The 6,380-nt window shown below is 36.8% G+C and overlaps 1 long non-coding RNA gene across 1 annotated transcript; it reads right to left on the reverse strand.

Moving 5' to 3' along the window:
* Positions 1-160: 160 nt before the first annotated feature.
* LOC107571658 (uncharacterized) lies at positions 161-1,381 on the reverse strand. The gene is made up of 4 exons (XR_001607218.1): positions 1,322-1,381; positions 1,133-1,188; positions 574-631; positions 161-335 (listed from the first exon to the last, which is right to left on the reverse strand). It is a non-coding gene; the product is annotated as an uncharacterized lncRNA (long non-coding RNA).
* Positions 1,382-6,380: the final 4,999 nt, after the last annotated feature.

The raw sequence follows: 6,380 nt of genomic DNA on the forward strand, positions 1-6,380 counted from the left end.
TTGTTTCTGCATTATATGAGTGGCTTTGGAATATAAACCGCAGCATGTTTCAGATGAAAAAACACGACTTATATTTCTGAAAATATCACAGCTAGGAGATGTATAACGAGTGGTTCCCTGCATTATTACAGCAAAGCGCGTGATTACAGTACTAGCAAGTACCAGAAATAAAACTATCGGTATCGGGCGACTACTGGAAAAAGTGGTATCGGTGCATCCCTAACAATAATCTAACCTTGAGGTCATGAACGCATGATGTAGCGGAACACTGGATGCACCAAAGGATCAACCTCGAATAAGGACAAACACCAGTAATGCCTTTTCTTGGGTGTTTACTGCAAGCATGAAATGGGACAGTGTTACAACAACAATCATCTGTTCTGGTTTCACAATCTCTCTTCAGAATGTTTCACACAGACTCGTGTTACAGGTTGTTTTCTTTACAGTAACTGTAATTGAATAATTGTTCCACTCAATATAATGCATTACTCCAAAGGCACATTTTTATATATAATTAATATGATTTATGAACACTGAAAATTAATAAAACAAAATGAACACAATAACTCATACCTGCAAGCATGAAATGGGACAGTGTTACAACAACAATCATCTGTTCTGGTTTCACAATCTGCAAATACATCATTTAGTTAGTACATTGTCCCATTTTACTAATATTCAGGCGACTTACAATACCAAAGTAACAACTCAGTTTCTGTTTCTTCTCTTTAACACATATAACATGCTTTGAGTCATGAACTACATTACCCAAAATGCACCGCCGATTACTGGCGCGCATTTCACTTTGTGCAGCAAGGAATTAACTACTTGTGTCATCAAAATGTAATGAAATGAAACTCAGATTAACATTAATAAGCACCATCATACTCATGAGAATAAACACAGGACATAAACTGATATTTCAGATGTTGTACCGTTCATGAAAGTACGACACAATCGCAGGTTTAAAGCGATACAGTTTATGCAAGTATTAAACGTGTACAACCTCTAATTTTACACATAACAGGATCAACAACGGTATTACCAAAATATTTTGTTCTGATTTCATTGTAACTTCTATTTAATATGCTCTAGGAACATGTTTGAGTTGTTCATTAACAGAGACACATACCTCTCTTCAGAATGTTTCACACAGACTCATGTTACAGGTTGTTTTCTTTACAGTAACTGTAATTGAATAATTGTTCCACTCAATATAATGCATTACACCAAAGGCACATTTTTATATAGAATTCATATGATTTATGAACACTGAAAATTAATAAAACAATAATAAAACAAAATGAACACTAACTCATACCTGCAAGCATGAAATGGGACAGTGTTACAACAACAATCATCTGTTCTGGTTTCACAATCTGCAAATACATCATTTAGTTAGTACATTGTCCCATTTTACTAATATTCAGGCGACTTACAATACCAAAGTAACAACTCAGTTTCTGTTTCTTCTCTTTAACACATATAACATGCTTTGAGTCATGAACTACATTACCCAAAATGCACCGCCGATTACTGGCGCGCATTTCACTTTGTGCAGCAAGGAATTAACTACTTGTGTCATCAAAATGTAATGAAATGAAACTCAGATTAACATTAATAAGCACCATCATACTCATGAGAATAAACACAGGACATAAACTGATATTTCAGATGTTGTAGTACGACACAATCGCAGGTTTAAAGTGATACAGTTTATGCAAGTATTAAACATGTACAACCTCTAATTTTACACATAACAGGGTCAACAACGGTATTACCAAAATATTTTGTTCTGATTTCATTGTAACTTCTACTTAATATGCTCTAGGAACATGTTTGAGTTGTCCATTAACAGAGACACATACCTCTCTTCAGAATGTTTCACACAGACTGAAGAGTGGAGCACCAGGGGAATATACCATTGATCGAAGAGAGGGGTATACCACATCAGCAACCCAAAATAACATAACACATTCTTCTAAACAAACACATGCAGTACAAGAAAGTAGTGTGATTATAATGTTCGATAAACACCAAGATTAAATGCGGTGTAATAAAATCGCAATTTCCATTCTGCAATAATTTTATATATACTCCCAACCCCTCCCCATAATGAAACGATGGATCATCCCTTACCCAGTCTTTCTGCACTTGGTTTTTCTTAACCAAAGTAACAAACAAAGTTTGATGAATTATAACACTTTCACGCCATTACAATGAATTAACGTTTCTGCATTTGAAATTGAGAGCATAGGTTGTAATTGAGATATTTTTAAGATGAAAAAATTCAGTTTTTCAAATGCTAGAAACATGGTTTTCAAAGGAAATATTACTATCAAATAGCACACCTAGGTTCTGATGACGAGGAATTAACAGAGCAGCAATCAAATGTTAGACAGTGATTAAGGTTATTACATGCAGAGGTTTTTGAATTAAATTAAAACCTCTGGGGGTTTTTTTCAGAATTTAGCAGTAGGAAATTACTAGTCATCCCGTTTTTTAAATCAACTATGCATTCCGTTAGTTTTGCAAATTTGTATGATTCATCGGGCCACGAAGAAATATAGAGAAGAGTATCATCAGAATAACTGTGAACGCTAACACCATGTTTCTTGATGATATCTCCCATGGGTAACATGTAACGTGTGAAAAGCAACGGTCCTAGTACTGAGCCTTGTGACACTCCATACTGTACTTGTGATCGATATGATATCTCGTCATTCACTGTTACGAATTGATGACAGTCGAATAAGTAAGATTTGAACCATGACAATGCAATTCCATTAATGCTAACATAATTTTGTAGTCTACTCAAAATAATGTTCTGGTCGATAGTGTCAAACGCAGTGCTAAGATCCAGTAGCACTAATAGAGAAATACAACCATGATCAGATGATAAGAGCAGGTAATTTGTAACTCTGATGAGAGCAGTCTCAGTACTATGATATGGTCTAAATCCTGACTGGAAATCCTCAGAGATACCATTTCTCTCTAAGAAGGAACATAGCTGAGAGGATACTGCCATTTATAGTATTTTTGACAGAAAATTGAGATTTGTGGTCAGTCTGTAATTAACTAATTCTCTTGGATCAAGTTGTGTTTTAATGAGAGGCTTAATAACAGCCAATTTGAAGGTTTTAGGGACATATCCTAAAGACATTGATTAATTAATAATAATAATCAGAAGAGGATCTATGACTTCTGGAAGCACCTCTTTTAGTAGCTTACATGGAATAGAGTCTAACATACAGGTGCATCTCAATAAATTAGAATGTCATGGAAAACATCATTTATTTCAGTAATTCATCTGAAATTGTGAAACTTGTGTATTAAATAAATCCAATGCACACAGACTTAAGTCTTTGGTTCTTTTAATTGTAAAGATGTTGGCTCACACTTAACAAAAACCCACCAATTCACTATCTCAACAAATTAGAATACTTCATAAGGCCAATTAGAAAATATGTTCATTTACTGTACATGTACTCAATACTTGGTAGGGGCTCCTTTTGCTTTAATTACTGCCTCAATTCGGCATGGGGTTGTGATCAGTTTGTGGCACTGCTGAGGTGGTATGGAAGCCCAGGTTTCTTTGACAGTGGCCTTCAGCTCATCTGCATTTGTTGGTCTCTTGTTTCTCATTTTCCTCTTGACAATACCCCATAGATTCTCTATGGGCTTCAGGTCTGGTGAGTTTGCTGGCCAGTCAAGCACACCAACACCATGGTCATTTAACCAACTTTTGGTGCTTTTGGCAGTGTGGGCAGGTGCCAAATCCTGCTGGAAAATGAAATCAGCATCTTCAAAAAGCTGGTCAGCAGAAGGAAGCATGAAGTGCTCCAAAATTTCTTGGTAAACGGGTGCAGTGACGTTGGTTTTCAAAAAACACAATGGACCAACACCAGCAGATGACATTGCACCCCAAATCATCACAGACTGTGGAAACTTAACACTGGACTTCAAGCAACTTGGGCTATGAGCTTCTCCACCCTTCCTCCAGACTCTAGGACCTTGGTTTCCAAATGAAATACAAAACTTGCTCTCGTCTGAAAAGAGGACTTTGGACCACTGGGCAACAGTCCAGTTCTTCTTCTCCTTAGCCCAGGTAAGACGCCTCTGACGTTGTCTGTGGTTCAGGAGTGGCTTAACAAGAGGAATATGACAACTGTAGCCAAATTCCTTGACACGTTTGTGTGTGGTGGCTCTTGATGCCTTGACCGCAGCCTCAGTCCATTCCTTGTGAAGTTCACTCAAATTCTTGAATCGATTTTGCTTGACAATCCTCATAAGACTGTGGTTCTCTCGGTTTGTTGTGCATCTTTTTCTTCCACACTTTTTCCTTCCACTCAACTTTCTGTTAACATGCTTGGATACAGCACACTGTCAACAGCCAGCTTCTTCGGCAACGAATGTTTGTTGCTTACCCTCCTTGTGAAGGGTGTCAATGATTGTCTTCTGGACAACTGTCAGATCAGCAGTCTTCCCTATGATTGTGTAGCCTAGTGAACCAAACTGAGAGACCATTTTGAAGGCTCAGGAAACCTTTGCAGGTGTTTTGAGTTGATTAGCTGATTGGCATGTCACCATATTCTAATTTGTTGAGATAGTGAATTGGTGGGTTTTTGTTAAATGTGAGCCAAAATCATCACAATTAAAAGAACCAAAGACTTAAACTACTTCAGTCTGTGTGCATTGAATTTATTTAATACACGAGTTTCACAATTTGAGTTGAATTACTGAAATAAATGAACTTTTCCATGACATTCTAATTTATTGAGATGCACCTGTACATGTTGTAGGTTTTTATGATTTGACAAGTTTCTACAATTCTTCTTGTCCTATTGCAAAGAATGAGTGGAATTGTTCCTCAGGGGATCTATAGTGCACTATCTGATGCGATACTGTGGCTGACGGCTGCATAGTTATAATTTTTATCTCTAATAGTATCAATCTTGGAAGTAAAGAAGTTCATTAAGTCATTACTGTTGTGCTGTTGAGAAAGGTCTGCGTCTGTTTATGTTTTATTTTTCCTTAGTTTAACCACTGTATTGAATAAATGCCTGGGGTTGTGTTTGTTCTCTTCTAAGAGAGACAAAAAGTAAGTAGATCAAGCAGTTTTTAGAGCTTTTCTATAAGTAGAAGTACTTTCCTGCCATGCAATACGAAATACCTCTAGTTTTGTTTTCTTCCAGCTGCGCTCTATTTTCCGGGCTGCTCTCTTTAAGGTGTGAGTGTACTTGTTATACCACAATATCAAACTGTTTTCCTTAATCTTCTTTAAGCGTAAAGGAGCAACCGTATCTAAAGTGCTAGAAAAGAGAGAGCTAATAGTTTCTGTTACACCATCAAGTTTTTCTGAGCTATTATTATATGCTGAGGAATTGAAACAAGGCAGGAAGATTATTTACAAAGCAATCTTTTGTGGTAGAAGTGATTGTTCTACCATATTTGTAACACGGAGTTGAATTTGCAGCTTTAGCTATATGGAGTATACACGATACTAGATAATGATCAGAGTGTTATGGAGATTAGGTAAGGACTGTATTTGTGCTGAAACAGGTGGATTTGTATCCGCACTGGTGTGTTGGTAAGAACACATAAGACTCAGTTGAACCAAAGTTAGGAGTTTACAGTTGATTAGGTTGAGTGGTAAGATTGAGTGGTCTGAAAATATCAAAGAATAACAAGAAATATTAGATATACAGCTGATTAAATAACATTCACACAAGCAATAATACAGGTTACATTATTAAAGTTGTTGCAGTACACAGTTGTAATCAAGGTGGCGTCCTGAGCTCACTCATGGCATTAAATATGAAAGACTCCATTACCACGTGGTAGAGAACTGTGCATAACAATATATATACAAATATAAACAGATAACAATATAAATCGCCTTCCAGAGATGCTACTCATAATGGCACTCAGGCTTAGTTATACATATTGTAACAGGCAAACTTTGGCGCTTAGGTGCTAACGCGGATTGAAACTTAACCAGAACTGATTGGCTAGAACTTGACTCTGCCTCCATCTCTGTCTGCCCATAAGTTCTGTAGTAGGATAAACTACAAAGGGTAGTGAGCTATCTGGCTGCCTCATGAGCAGATAATTTGGTGTGACAGGGTCGAGGTCAGCTATATCACTGGAAATGTAGCACTAGCAACCGAATAGCAACACCTTAGCAACCACACGGGTATTCTAACAGCTGCATATCTATCTATCATCTGACTATTTCTATCTATCTATCTATCTATCTATCTATCTAAACTGAACAAAATTATAAACGCAACACTTTTGTTTTTGCCCCCAGTTTTCATGAGCTGAACTATTGAATTCTATGTACACAAAAGGCCTATTTCTCTCAAATATTGTTCACA

Source organism: Sinocyclocheilus grahami, unplaced genomic scaffold, assembly GCF_001515645.1.
Source record: "Sinocyclocheilus grahami isolate Dianchi unplaced genomic scaffold, SAMN03320097.WGS_v1.1 scaffold1628.1, whole genome shotgun sequence".
NCBI lineage: Eukaryota > Metazoa > Chordata > Actinopteri > Cypriniformes > Cyprinidae > Sinocyclocheilus > Sinocyclocheilus grahami.